This window comes from Notechis scutatus, chromosome 3 (assembly GCF_049901735.1).
Source record: "Notechis scutatus isolate UNSWTSFEM ecotype Mainland chromosome 3, rNotScu1.2, whole genome shotgun sequence".
In the NCBI taxonomy this organism is placed as follows: domain Eukaryota; kingdom Metazoa; phylum Chordata; class Lepidosauria; order Squamata; family Elapidae; genus Notechis; species Notechis scutatus.
In genome coordinates, this window is record NC_142011.1 from 26,742,975 (window position 1) to 26,758,110 (window position 15,136).

Consider the following 15,136-nt stretch of genomic DNA (forward strand, 5'->3'; position numbering starts at 1 on the left):
GCATGCTCACCCACCCCTTCCAGGACCCAGTTCCGAACAGCTCAAGGCTTGGTAGTGGCCCATGGCCCAAAAGTTGGGAACCCCTGTTCTATTACACACTTTGAACAATGGAAAAGTCAACCGGCTAAACTACTTATTGCCTGGAATATTGACTTAAGCAGCCCTTTGTCTGGGCTGTGAAAATCTGAATTATCTCTAGATGACAGCAAAAGATTTTTGTACCTGTATGCCACCTTCTAGAGCAAGGCTGTCAAACTCGCAGTCCGTCACGCACTGGCCACGGCCACTCCCGGTTCAGTGAAGGGGGGGAAAGTTGTGATACATCATGTGATGATGCCCTGACGACGTGAGTTTGACACCCCTGTTCTAGAGGTTTTCTGAATTTTTTCAGTCCAGGTTGGGTCTCATAGCAGATAATTTCTGCGTGGGCTGTTCTGAAAGTAGCAATGTTTCTAGTGGGAGAGTAATAAAAACACCAAGATTCTGAATTCTTGGATAACGAAAAAGATACAGCTATGTTAAATCAATAATATCAAACAATCAGTATTATAGATCAGCCATAATAAACATTGGAGAGCACATAATTCACAGTGTTTTAGCTTTTTATTAAAATAGTGGTATCATCTATCTCAGATTATCTTGAAATCATAGAGCTGGAGAACAATTCTTATTTATTTATTTCCATATTCCTATGGAGCCTCACAAAACCTGAAGATGTGGGGTGGGGTGGGCTAAATTGAACAACAAAACAATCTCTTGATAAACCAACATAAAATAATCTTGCATGTATTAAACAAAATATGCTAAAATACAATTGTATACAACACATATTCTAGAAAAGAAAAAGAAAGAAAGAACGTTAATTAATATCCCTTCCCTTGAATCTCGTTTTTCTTCTTCTCTCGGGAGTTGACCATAAGGCAGCTCTGGGATTTAGAGCGAATGTGATGTGCTGCTAACTGCTAACATAAGGAAGCACTTCCATTCCAAAATTCCTTGACATCCTTTTTTTTTCTTTTTACCCTCCCTGCACAGTGTAGGAAATATCAGGAAGAAAAGAGCACCCCTTCAGCGTAGCTCTTGACAATTATGTGAGCGTGCACACACAAGAATAGTATGTGTGTTTGCGGTGAGTGATAGAGGGATTACAAGATTCTTGGCAGGAAAAGGCAGAGAAGCATGCAATTTAAGCAATTAATTTGGGCTGAAGAGGGAAAGTCACAAGTCCTAGTGCCTCTTTTGGGATTTGGGATATACATATGTGGGTGTAGCAAGAAAGCCCTTCAGGGCTGTTCTCCAAATGACATCATAAGTAAGATATGTACGAGGGAAGTATGCGGCAACTATTTATTTTTACATATTTGATTTATGTCCATGACATATATGGGGGTCCTGGTGGTTGTGCAAATTATGGCATAATAACTCAAATTACCATTAAACTTTCACCTCATTGATTTGCTGAGTGGATTTGGTAAATACTATCAATCTAAGGAATACACATACCCTATTTTTTATTGTATTAACTACATTAAGGAATAACAATAAGAAAAATTAGCATTTCTTACTATCTCCACTTTAGTCTAATATACTATGCAAGGTTAGTCATTTGGTGAACTCCAGAGTCAAGTGAGGCATCTGGAGAGCTTCTATAGCTTCTTATGCTCTTGCTAGGGTAAAAGGTGGCTCAGCCAACAAACTTCACTAAGCATAATGGGGCTTCTTAATCTGTGGAAATCCATGGAAATGTCTATGGAGATTCTCAATCATCCAGGTCTTGGCTGTCCCAAAGATGCTTTTTCAAAAGGTAACTAGGCTTTCTTAGTTTGTTCCTTGAAATGTTTTGCTTTTCATCCAAGAAGCTTTTTCAGTTTTTCACATTTTGGGACTCCATGGAAATTACTCCAAATTTCCTCTAAACTCCTTGCATTGCCATATCTATCTATCTATCTATCTATCTATCTATCTATCTATCTATCTATCTATCTATCTATCTATCTATATCTCCTTCACCGGGGACGTGGGAGAGGATAAATATGTTTGATTTGGTGTATCCTGCGCTTAAAATCCAGATTTCAATAAATACAAAGGGATTATAGAAGATAAAGAAGTTAAAGGGAAAAAGAATTAAAGGATGGGATAAAGGAAAAATTGAAAGCAGTTATAATAGGAAAAACGAGGACATCAGAAGAAAACAATGTGGCTACACAAAAAGCTTAGAAAAGAACCAAAACAAAAAGCACACAGAGAAGAAAATTTAAAAAAGACCAGTTCACAAAGGAAGAGCACAACAGTAGTACAGAACTGTGAATCCGGTGTCAGAAAAGGAAAAGTCCAGAATGAGCTGAGGTTGGGAAAGGATGTTAAGAAATTCCCCTTTACAAATGGACAGACAAAAAAAAAATAAAGGAAAAGAAGCAGTCTACCAGTTGTTTTAGTGAAGATAGTCCACATGTTTCCAAATAACAATGAAAAAGCAGAACACACACCTTTGAAGGCAGTCAGAACTTTCACAGTGGTTGTGAAAGATTAGAGAAATGGGATGCAAATAACAGAATGAAATTCAGCAGAAACATATAATACAAAGGTTATCAGTTAGGAAACAAAAATTGAATGTGCAAATATAGGATAGAAAAAGTTTGCCTGAAAGTAATATGGGTGAAAAGGATCTTGGAAGAGCAGTTAACTGAACATTGAATGTAAGCAGAAGTGGGATGTGGCTGCCAAATTTTCCCAGTCTTATGCTGCCTCAACTGAAGTATAATCTCCAGATCATGAAAAGTAATTGTTCCACTTGATGAGTTACGGTTAGAGTCAGTTCTGAGCCTTATTTTAAGCAGATTATTGAGAAATTGGGGAAAGGGTTAGAAAAATGTAATGACAATGATCCGAGGACCTGAAATTAACTTCTATGAAGACTGAATAATGTTAGTATATTTAGCCTTGAAAACACATGATGAAGGGGTAATATATATTCTTCATGAACCTGAAGTATTTGGTATTTCAAACTTGTTGATATGGAGATATGTGGTTGCATGGGTATTAAACCTGTTCTGAATGGTTTCTGGTTTCTGAATGAATTCCCATTTAAGACGATGTCAAATTCAGGTAATAACGAAATGCCATTATGAAATATCCAAAAAAAACCAAGAACTAAACACCAGGCCTTGCCTGTTTGGATGTAAAAATCCCAATTCAATCCCTGACATTTTCTAGTTTTAGGATATGTGGTAGCTGCATGCTAAATACCTCTATGTACAAATATCTTGAAGGCACAACTGTTTCATTTCCAATAATTAGCAGAGGTTAGATTAGATTAACAGAGTTGGAAGGGACCTTATAGGTCATCTAGTCCAACCCCCCACTCAAGCAGGAGACCCTATACCATTTCTGACAAATGGCAGTCCAATCTCCTCTTGAAAGTCTCAAGTGATGTTATTGTTAAAGCAATAACAAGAACAAAATAAATAGGAATATCCAAGTTTTCCTTCTTCAAAGTATCATGCAGAACACTAAAGTTGTTACTATAGCAGCAAGGTCATAGAAGATTAGTTTCAGCAGGTCAAATGTGGAGCAGAATGTGAAAAACATGAAACTGAAAGCCAAAAAGATTTGTTACACAGTGCATATGTGAAGTGTATGGAAATAACTAAGTCTAAAAACCATAAACCAGCATCCAGACAAAATAATCCAAGCAAACTGAAAAATCTAAATCAGTTTCATCAGAACAAAACCTTCTCTATCAGAACAAAACTTTGTTCTATCACCCTGACCAGGTGGTCTACAGACTCAAAATGCAAACAATCTTTTTTTTTAATGTTTTGTCTTTCTATTAGGAATGTTCTGGGCCCTTCTTAAGTAGCTTCTAAACCAGTAAATATTCACTTCAATTTAAAGAGTACTTTGAACACATTCAGATTGTTTCACATATATGATTTCAAGGCAGTGTTTTATTAAGTTAATTGACAGGTCCGTCTTTTGAATTGTCCTGCAAATAAGGAACTGAATACTAACAGATAATTTTGCCATCATGATAAATCTAGAGAGGAGACCTTTAATCAGCTCCAGAAAACATGGTTGTGGGATGGAAGATCATAGACAATCCTTCAAATGAATACACCCGGAGTGGTAAAAAGGAATCATGTCTGCATAGTTATTTAAAATGGTAGACTAAGGGTCATTAATAAAAGACGCCTTCAGGCCAGTCTCTGTGCAAGCAAGCATTATCCAAGATGAGCTACATTCAATGCAGAAGCAACATTTGGACTCAGGATTTATGATTCATAGTTCAGTTTCTTAACTGTTTGGTAAATCAGTGATCACTGATTTACCAGTTACTCCTTCACTACTCAGCAACAGTAGTACACTGAAAATAGCAGATATTCCCTCCCATGTCCACCTCCATGCTACTTCCTCCTCCCTACAATTCAAGCAAATTTGGAAACACAGCAACCTTAGAAACACAGCAAACTTGGCCACCTATCAGCATGTGACCACTTAAGTTCTACAGCAGGGGTAGTCAACCTTTTTATACCTACCGCACACTTTTGTATCTCTGTTAGTAGTAAAATTTTCTAACCGCCCACCGGTTCCACAGTAATGGTGATTTATAAAGTAGGGGAAAAAACACCTACTGCCCACCATGAAAGCTGGAACGCCCACTAGTGGGCGGTAGGGACCAGGTTGACTACCACTGTTCTACAGTAATCTGCTATGCAGTCAGCGCACATTTTAGAGAAATGAAAACAGATCTCCAGGAAGTAGGACATGGCCTTACTTATTCCTCTGTATTCCCTGTTCACCAGCTTTCTTTTTAAAAGCAATCCAGAATACTATGAAAAAAGCCTGGCTGAGAGTTGGAAGTCCGTACGTCTTAAAGGTCACTACGTCTTAAAGTTTGAAAAATACTGCTTTAGATTCTGCAAATCTTAAAAGATGCCCACATTGTGAGAAACAAATAAATAGTTAACATTTCTATAAGGCCTAACTATTTTTGAGCAAATTTCAGATGCCGCAACTTCTGGTGATGGGAGAAATCTAATTGACTGAATAAAAACAGCGGAATTACTAGCCAATAACAACTCCTCTAAGATGTATAAATAACAAGCAACATTGTTTTGAAAACAACCACCATAGAAAGAAACCTCTCTTATTAGCTTATACTCTATCTACAATATATCACCAGATTGCATCGTATCGTACACAGGCAAAGCTTTACTTGGACCATAATACTGCATTCTTGGCAACCGAGGACTTCGTGGCACAGGATGGGCAACACCATCAAACTGGGGCTATCAAAAATATCAAAAAGCCATAAAGGTTTCAGTTTTTATGACATTTTGTATCTAATAGACCTGTGGTAGCACAGTGTTGAATACAGTATTGCAGGCTAATTCACTCCTTACTCCAGGAGTTCAATTCTGAGCTGCTTAAGATTAACTCAGGCTTCCACTCTTCTGAGGTAAAACAAGGACCTAGTTTGTTGAAGGCAATCAGAGGTGGGCTGCTGGGGGTTCGCAGGGGTTCAGGAGATCCTCTAGCTAAGATTCTGCACAGTTCAGAGAACCCCGAAATCCCACTCCTGGCTGGTCCCGCCCACGCCTCCCAGAAGTCCCCACACGGTCCGTTTTTGATGCAGGTAAGTGCAGGGCGTGTGCGGAGGCTCAGGGAGGGCAAAAAAACAGGCCTCCTGGAAGTTCAGGAAGACCAGAAACGGGCCTGTTTTCGGCTTCCAGAGAGCTTCCAGAGCCCAGGGAGGCCATTTTTGCCCCCCTGGAGGCTCAAGGAAAGCCTCTGGAACCCAGCGAGGGCAAAAATGCGCCCCCCCCACCGTGGTGCAGGAGGCCAAGTAGGCCACACCCACCATGGCCACGCCCACCCAGCAACTGGGCAGAGAACCTATTGCTAAAATTTTTGAAGCCCACCCCTGGGGGGCAATATGCTGACTCTGTAAACCGCTTAGAGAGGGCTGTAAGGCCCTGTGAAGCGGTATATAAGTCTGCTATTGCTAATAAAGATGACTTTAGCCTAGGGAATATTCTGTACTGCTCCTTCATCAGTAAGTCCAGAGTTGCATGCTTGGATGCCTTCAAAGCCAAAATTTTCTGTTTGGAAAAAAATTACATTATCGTCGAGAAGGATGTTTTTTTGTTAGAATGAGAGTTCAAGCAATTTTCTAACTCCTTCCCCAAAATTGTGGTCCATTCCCAGAAAATGGGAATGTTTACTACTGTTTCATTCTAGCAAAGTGAATACAGATACACATAAACACACACACACATACACACATTACATTACATACACACTGACTTGGTTTGAAGAACATTCTTGAGTAGTTTTTAACACCAGCTCAAGGAGGGAGCATGAAGAAAGCATTTTTGCCACACTTTGTAAAAGAAGTCCGGAAGAACTGAATTGCGGAAGTAATCTCTACCAGGAATTAATTCTGAGATAAGGCACAAACTTGAAAACTGAGCTGCAATGGAGAGTGCAGAGGAAACAATAGATCTTTAGATAGCTTTTCAAGTTTCCTCAAGTGATGCCGGTAAAAACATTGCAGCCATTAATAGGAACAGTTTTAAAAGAGAGGCTGAGGCAGAAGTTAAGCATATATATATATAAAAAGAAACTCCACTGAAATTCAGGCAGCTTAATTCGAGCACTACTCTCCACCATCCCCATCCCATATACAAATACATGGTAAAAAAAAAAAAAGGTACTTCTTATAGTTTTGTGGTCATTAATTAGAGCAGAAGAAAAACTTATTGGTTATTGGTTAAACTGAAGTTTATGAAGTAGGAAGCTTCAGTGAAGTGAACAGAAACGACACAGCAAGAGTTTCAACAATGATATTTCTGCTAATGTGGAAGCCCAGGAACCATCATAGAAGCTAATAGAGAACATGATTCCATGTCATGTCACATGCCTCAGAAAGCTGTTCTGGCTGAGGTATCTCAAATAACAAGGTAAAATCAGAATAAAGAAGAATGCATGAAAGGCAAAAGAACTGGTCAGCAAATCATCTTTTGGTTAAATATTATCAGACTTCTGCTAGAGCAATGCAAAACAACTTGTATGTTGACTCAGTCGTATGTATTCTATCATCAAGCTAGAGAAGAAGGTAAAAATTCTTTCAAAGAGCAGAAATTACAGATAGTCCTCGACTTACGACCACAATTTATGTTGTTAAGTGAAAAATTTGTTCAGTGAGTTTTGCCCTGTTTTACGACTTTTCTTGACACAATTGTTAAGTGCACCACACTGTAGCTGTTAATTTAGTAACACGGTTGTTACATGAAACTGGTTTCCCCATTGACTTTGCTTGTCAGGAGGTCTCCAATAGGGATCACGAGACACAGCAATGGTCATAAATAGGAACCAGTTGCCAAACATCTGAATTTTGATCACGTGACTACAGAGATGCTGCAATGTTGTAAGTCTGAAAAATGGCCATAAAGTCTTTTTTTTTCAGCACCACTGTAACTTTGAATGGTCATTAAATGAACTGTTGTAAGTTGAGGACTACCTGTAATTAGAAGTTCAGTTTGGAATTACCACTATTACATTATTCTTCTCGATCAACCATATTTCTGGATTGTAATTAATCAATTCAAGAATTGGGGCAATACTGCAAAGACTGTGGATATACTATATTATATAGATAAACTAGATTACAAATAAACCAGATCAACATTTCTGAACTGGGCAACCCTCCAAATCTATTGGATATAATTTCCATAATCCACCAGTAAGCATAACCAATATACATATTCAGGGGTGTCAAGTCAAGGAAAGCTAAACTGGACTGGTAGAAATATTTCAGGACTTGCACATGGATAAGCCAGATATAAAATCTTAAATTATTTAATCCAAAGTTAAGATTGGAGCAGCATTTTAGCTGTACCTACACAACAGGTTAAACTAATTAACCCATTATTTGTATTTGCACAATACATTGTATCTTGAACAAAGAAGAGGAGCCAAATTTTCAGAAAAACCTAAGCAAGCTAAAGACTAACCCAATTTACTATATTATGTGAATGTCACTTTTTCCCCCTTCTGTTCAATCATGTCCATTCTTGGAGAATAATAATTAATAGGCCTTTAACTCTGCTAAATATGCTGTGTAAAAACAGCCTCTTTACTGCAGCTATACTTAAAACAATGCGAACTTCCAATGTTTCTAATTCAGATACAGTAAATGTTTGCATCTTTCTCTGCATCTTTTCCTCTATATCCACAAGATTATGGATTCATGGATGAACTCCACCCAGAGCTGAATGATACATACAGGTGAACAACCTCAATTAAAGCATATAATTGATTATTGTAAATGAACACTTCTAGACCATATAAAACTGTCTCTTGATGAGGGGAATTCCAGAATTCATCTATGAAAAATCAGAATGGACTTTCCAGTGGTCATCTGTTTTTCAGTTGTTTCTGAGTCAGAATAATGCAGCATTTGCTTTTCAACAATGGCACCAAAAGCAAATAGTTTGCAGCATACTGTATTACTGTAGTGTTTTCAAAGAGCATTCATATGAGAAATGTAAAGAACAATAAATGTCTGGAATTCAAGACCAAAAGTTGTAACCTTTTTCTTGGTGCCTCTACTGATCAAACTGTTTTTTTCCCCCCACTTGTCAAGTTAGGCAAATACAGAAAGAATTCCAAACAATAGTCAATGTACTTATCACTGAAGTATTAAAAGCAGAAAAAGCTAATCATTTTACAGCAGATAAATCATATTGCAAATATTCATCTTCCATTACTTTCCCTTACTAGACAGATAGATTTTTAAATTATACAGAAAGAGCCCAGATAATGCTATGGCTTAATCAGATCAATAATTTAGGGCATCAGATGGGCCTGTTCTCTGAAGATGATGCTTAAATTTCTTCAAAAGTATTTGAAACAGAGAACAATGAAAAACAAATAACTCCAGGCAGTTTGGGATCTGTTCTAAATCAAACTTTTCTAATCTGGCATTTTTTAGATATGGCAAGACCCCTGCCCTAGATTTCCCTGCTAATCTGGTTTAAAGGAATGCTGGTTGGAATTTCTGGGAGTTACATATCTAGAAAATGGCAAGGATTTGTGAAAATTGATTTAGATAAACTTTTATACTTATGCAATTCTAGTTTCTTCCCCGGAGATGAAAGTGAGCTTTTCCATGGACTGCTCCAAGAAAGTATCTGGAAAATTAACAGTTGCCTTGTTGATTTGGTAATAGTTTCATCTCTTTTTAGAACCCTACCAATCCTTGAAGCTATAGCAATTAGTGATCTTCTCTCCTCCCCATATCTTAATATGGGAACCTCAAGATACCACTGGCTGAATGACAAATAATGAATAATTGAGGGTAATTCCTTATTACAACTGCTGGAACAAAAAAAAAAAACAGCAGGAAAAACCTATTATTTCACTCAATGTGCCTGCAAATTTCTCATTGACATATTTTAATATATTTCATTTTATTGTTATTTATACTTTAAAAGGTGATAATACAAATGAATCAAATATAATAATGGAATATAGGTGGATAAACAACAATTAAAATGCTTATATTGAAGAAGCTATTTAGATAAGCAGCAAAATATTTTGAACCAAGAAGAAAAGAAATCCAGTTGCCATGACTGTGCTACCTGGATGTCTGAGAATCTTCATTGACATATTACTATGGACTTTTGGGGAAGAGACCCTAAGGCTGGTTCAGGAATTCAATTCAAATGTTCAAATCAAATAGACAAACAAATCAATTTGTTTTAGAGAAAGGCATTTCTTCATGTGTATCTAAATTGAGGCATCCAATTAAAATCAATGCTTAAAATCAATCTTGATGCTCCAAAGCAAATATTAGCAACACTCTATTTTTAACTATTACTATTGTGAATAAATTTCTATTGAGATTCTCAGTCATCCAGGTCATGGTGGTCTCAAATGTGCTTTTTTTAAAGGGTAACTGGACTATGTTATGCTTGAGGACATTTTGCTTCTCATCCAAGAAGCTTTAGTTCTGAAGAACCTTCTTGGATGAGAAGTGAAACATCTTCAAGCAAAACAAAGAAAGTCCGGTTTCCTTTTGAAAAAACACCTTTGGGACTATAGTGAATAGAGAATTTTGGATCTGTATTTCTAACTTAGACATATAGCTGAACATACAATTATTATGAACAAGACAAACTTTTCTTCACTCTTGATTTAAAGCCAAGAAAAAAACTTCAGCTGTTTGGTAACTTTGCAACTAGCTACAATATAACTAGAACAATCATGAATTATTCTCAATCCCTTGTTCTTCTCAAGAATCTTGGAAAACCAGAGCTAACTAGGAATAGCACAGAATTATTTCTAAAGGGAATACTTCATCTATCTATCTATCTATCTATCTATCTATCTGAAAATAATGTAATGACAATCAAGCTATTATTTCATTCATTCATTCAATGTACATACTGCACATCTCAAATAATGACTCTGGGTGGCCAGATTTCAAAGAGGTTTATACAATTATTTATACAAAGGTGGCCAACAATGTTCATGATGTAATGATTTCAACTAATACATATCCAGTGTCAATTCCAGAGTGCTATGTACTCTCAGTGAACTCCTCTAACTTGGAGGAGGTGACATGTAAATGAGGAATTTTCTTAGCTAGCATCGTATCACTCTATTCAAGTGTAGAATTTCAAGTTCTATTGCTGGATTGTCCTATTGTCTGGAGCTAGGTTGGTTCTAGAAACACCTCAAATATAATATCTCACAATAAACCAATTGACTTAATGATTAGGAGAAATAGGCAGCTAAGCAATGCTCTGATCAGACATTAGAATATATGTGTGAATCAGACTCTATTAGCTGATGGCAAAATTGGGTCAGCTTACTGAAACAAACTTTTATTTCAAACAGCCTGGGATGCAATATCGCTAATATTCTTTACAGAGATTTATGACACTTAATCAGTCTGATGGTCCCTCTTATGTAAAAACCTGGTGTTTTCATGTCAATTGCCAATTAATTTTATTAGCAATAATATGAAAATGGTTTGCCTCTGCATACTTTGGGGATATTTTTTCTATTCCTTGTCTAGTTTACAGATCAGGGTTTTTACAATGGTCTTATTCTAAGTGGTTTTATAAAAGCAAATCCAAGTTCACAGATTAAATTAAAAGTCAGTAGTTAAAATACTAGAGCTTTGGTTAACTTCCTCTTTCCAACATGTGCCGCTCTTTAATCAAACACATGACATTTATAGTATGTGAACTCAGAACATCTTCATTATCATTTTTTAAATGTAGGATGGGACAGCTGATTTTGTATCAGAAATAGAAGACCCATAAGTTCAAGACAGGCCAATGCCCAACTTCAGCCAATGTGCAATTTACTATGCAATATCAAATTTGGTGCTTTCTAGATCCTATGGACAATAATTTTCATAAACTCCAGCAGTTAAACAATGGCTAGTGATAGGAGGCTGTTATATAAGACAAGAGGATGCTAAGCCCATTGTGGAGGAACCACCTAGAACGGCTTTAGGTATGAAGACAACTGGAGATTTAAGCCAGTCACTTTCTCTCAGCCCTGGAAAGAAGGCAGTGGCAAACCACTTCTGAAATCTTGCCAAGAAAACTTCAGGGACTAGTCCAGATGATCACCAGGAGTCAATACTGACTCCAAGGCACGTACACAAATTTACATAGATACATGTCAGATATCTAAACAGAATTCTCCAGTTTTATAAGAATAATTTTCTAAGCCACAGCTTGACCAGACCAAAGACGCATCAAAAGGTGCCTTCTTTTGGCATCTAAACATGTACATGTAAGCACACAAGGAAGCCTCTATTACAGAAAATATTTGTTTAGATCCAAGCTTACATGAATGGAGGGCTTCTACTGTATGCCTCTTTTTAACTTTTTGACAGTTCTCCCTCCAATTGCACCTCACTTATCATGTCATCCTAGGGTGTTCCTAACTCTCTCAGGTAACTTTTCTTGAAGGCAGTAAAAGTGAACTTGAGAAAAAAGAATAACCAGCCGCTCATGTAAGTGTACATGTATTTTTAACTAATCTACTTTTTAGATTATCCAATACATTGCAAAGATTTGAGAAAATAGGAGGAGGAAGGAGTGTTAGATACGTTCAGTACTCTGTATTACTTATAAAAGTATTAAATGCAAGATTAAAAAATCTTATAAATAAGTATATATATATATTATGTCAGTCGTATTTACAACAGCCTTGTAAAGTAGTGCAAAGACGCCCCCCCCCCCCAAGTGGTGCGTGTTAGTGTGGCCTTACCAAGGCATTATAAAGTGGTATGAACACTTCATGTATTGTTTCATCTCTATATGGTTAAGGATTTACAGGCAACCTCCTCCATATGCTTAATAAAGAGAAGCAAAGCCACACTTTAGATCAGGAAGCTTTGAAGGTTTGTCTACCAAAGGTGGTGGGGCGAGTATGGGAGGGAGAAGAGGAGCCAATATGAAAGCCTCAAAGAAAGCTCCAGGAAAATCAGATCTCAAGCTCTGACAAGAGACGATTCAGAGGGATCCAACGTCGGCACTCTTCCCAGCAAAGCCGGACCTGCCAGCTTCTCTCTCCTCTCTGGAAGCTGCCAAAGAAACGACAGAGCTCCCACCTTCCATTCTTGCCATTTCTATGCACACTCCGTTCGTCCTCCTCTGCCCCCCCAAGTCTTGGACCAATGCTCCATTGCCCAACCTGCGTGGCTCAAGGCGAGGGAAACCGTCTCGGCATCGCACGGAATTAACGAGAGACCCCGGCGTGCTTCAGACACAAAGCAGCAGAAGTTCAAAAGCTGCGCTCGTCCAGTTCACGGCTGCATTAAAAGCAACCTTCCCTCCTTTCCCACCAGATTTTAATCTGACCTACCGGTTCAAGGCGTGACCAGGTTAAGAGACAAGGAAGTCGGGGGAGAAGGGGTGGGGGTGGCACGGGAGAAAGGCGTGCTCCCAGGTGATCCTAGGACTACATAAATAGAGAGAGAGCAATACGGCTCCCCTTCTCCAAAGTCCCTGCGAAAACGAATGTTTTAATCCGAAGTCCCACGGGAAAAGTCTTTTCAAAAACAAACAAACAAAAAAACCCGAACAAGACGAATTTGATGGTCGTTTCCTATTTCAGACGCCGCTACCAACTCCCCTCACCCCTCTTTCTTTCTCCCTTCCGTAAGACCAAATCGCTCCTTGACCCAAGCGGACCTGATCTATCGCGGGACCGCGCTCCACACCGGAATCGTAACAAAAGAAAGTGGACCGGAATCAAAGTCACCGCCGACTTGAGATCGAGCGGCCGCCGGCAATTCTCTCGGATGGCTGCGACATTCTTTCAGACGGAACCCCTCCAGACAAAAGCCCGGCGCTGAGCAACAACGACAACAACGGTCCCAACGGGTTAAAACGCTAGCTTTCCCCCTCCCTCCTTCCTTCCCCCAGCCTCCTTTTCAAAAAGCCTTTTGAGGTTTCAGCGGTCGATGGCCCCCCCTCCCCCCGGTGAGAGAGATTCGCTCGCTTACCGTAAAAGAAACGAGGCGTTTCAACACGGGAGGACAGTCACCCAAGGAGCACACACACACACACACAGACATACACACAAAACCCCCGCTTGGCGCTTCGAGTTTCGCCTCCGATCTTCTTTCCTTTCGCTCGTCCCTTTTCTCTCCGAACAGGCTATTAACCAAGATCGCTCAGTCAGGCGCAGCCCGGTTTGGGTCCGAGCGCGTTCCGCAACCGAGCGAAAGGCGGCGGCCCCGCTTTCTCCCTCCGGATAAAACGGCGTGTGTCCTCCCCATTCCCCGGCTGTCGCTTACCTTCCCTTCTTCTTCCAGGCTCCTGGAAGCAGGAACACAAGAGCTCAGCTGGAGGGCGGCTTCTCCCTCCCCGCCTTTCGCCTCTCTCTCTCTCTCTCTCTCTGTATCCCTCTCCTTTCTTCCTGCCGAGTCCGGTTCGGCCGCGGAGAAGAATGAATTGGGGGCAGATTCGGCTGAGGCAGGAAAGGCGCAGTCGCCGGCAGGAGAGGCAATGCAGCCGGAGTTCTAGGCGACGGCCCGCGGGTCGTTCCGGGAGCTTCTCTGGCCCATCGCGCGAAAAGAAGCCAAAAAAAAGAAGGAAGGGAAGGCAGGCGGGAGAGGAGGGGAGGCGGTAGGGCGGGGGCAGCCGGGAGAGCGGAACCCAAGCGCTGGCTTTGTGCGGAGCGAGCCCGGGAAGGAAGAAAAGCGAGGGAAACGCCTCCAGAAAACAACGTTGCCGGCGAGGACACCGGGGGCGGGTTGGAGATGTCTTTGAACGCCGCCGCCGCTGCCCCGACCTCTTCCCGACGCACAGCCCAGAAACGGGCAGGCGGCTTGACAACCAGACGGATTGGAACTTGGAAGGGTTGCGAGAAGTGAGCTCAGCCCGCGAGGTCCACGCCCGCCCGCCCGCCCGCGGCCCAGACGCCGTCCCCTTTTGAGTTTGATTCGCGCCCCGCAAGTCCTTCCAGCGCCTCTCCGACGTAAGAAGGATCCGGCGCTCCAGAACGAAAGCGCTCCTTCCTCCTGACGGCCGGCCCCGCGGCACCCAGCGCTGGCGCGTCACCGCGGGCTTCTCCCGTTCCCCTCCTCTTCCTTGCCCCCGCCTCCCTCGGCTGCCCGCCTTTATTTCATTTGTAAGTCCTCAAAAGCCTCCCTCCCGCCTTCAAAAGAGGGAGAGAGAGAGAGAGAGAGAGAGAGAGAGAGAGAAGATGGCAGCAGCAGAACCGGAAGCAGCTTTTAAGAAAAGGGGGGGGGAGAGAAACCTCTCCCTCCTTCCTCCGTTATCCCTCGCCTCCTCCTCTCCACCTCCGGCTGGAGGTGGCTGGGAGAGTTGAGTTGGAGTGAATGTATGACGTAGCTGTGACCCAAGCACAGACGTCCGCAAATACAGGCGTGGGGTGGTTGTGTCTGTGGGCAGGCGGCTGCCGGAAAGGGCGAAGGAAGCTGGCTTGGAAGCCGCCTTTGAAGATGCGGTCGGGGACGCGCGTGGATGTTGCACTTGGGTGACCCCCATTCCCCCTTGAGGCTGGCGGGCGGCCTTCTTGGAATCCTAAAGACCCTCCGCTCTCCAGGCTAAGTCAGCCAGGAAGTCCCAAAGGTGCT

At 40.9% G+C, this 15,136-nt stretch overlaps 1 protein-coding gene across 2 annotated transcripts in view; it reads right to left on the minus strand.

Moving 5' to 3' along the window:
- SRC (SRC proto-oncogene, non-receptor tyrosine kinase) overlaps nt 1-14,834 on the minus strand; it is an 87,243-nt gene extending 72,409 nt beyond the window's left edge. The window contains exon 1 of one of the 2 annotated variants that reach the window (XM_026665046.2): nt 13,832-14,834. The gene's annotated coding sequence lies outside the window, so the exon portion shown is untranslated. The remainder of the gene's footprint in view (nt 1-13,831) is intronic. The other variant, XM_026665045.2, reaches the window with a different exon arrangement.
- Between the last annotated feature and the right edge of the window lie 302 nt (nt 14,835-15,136).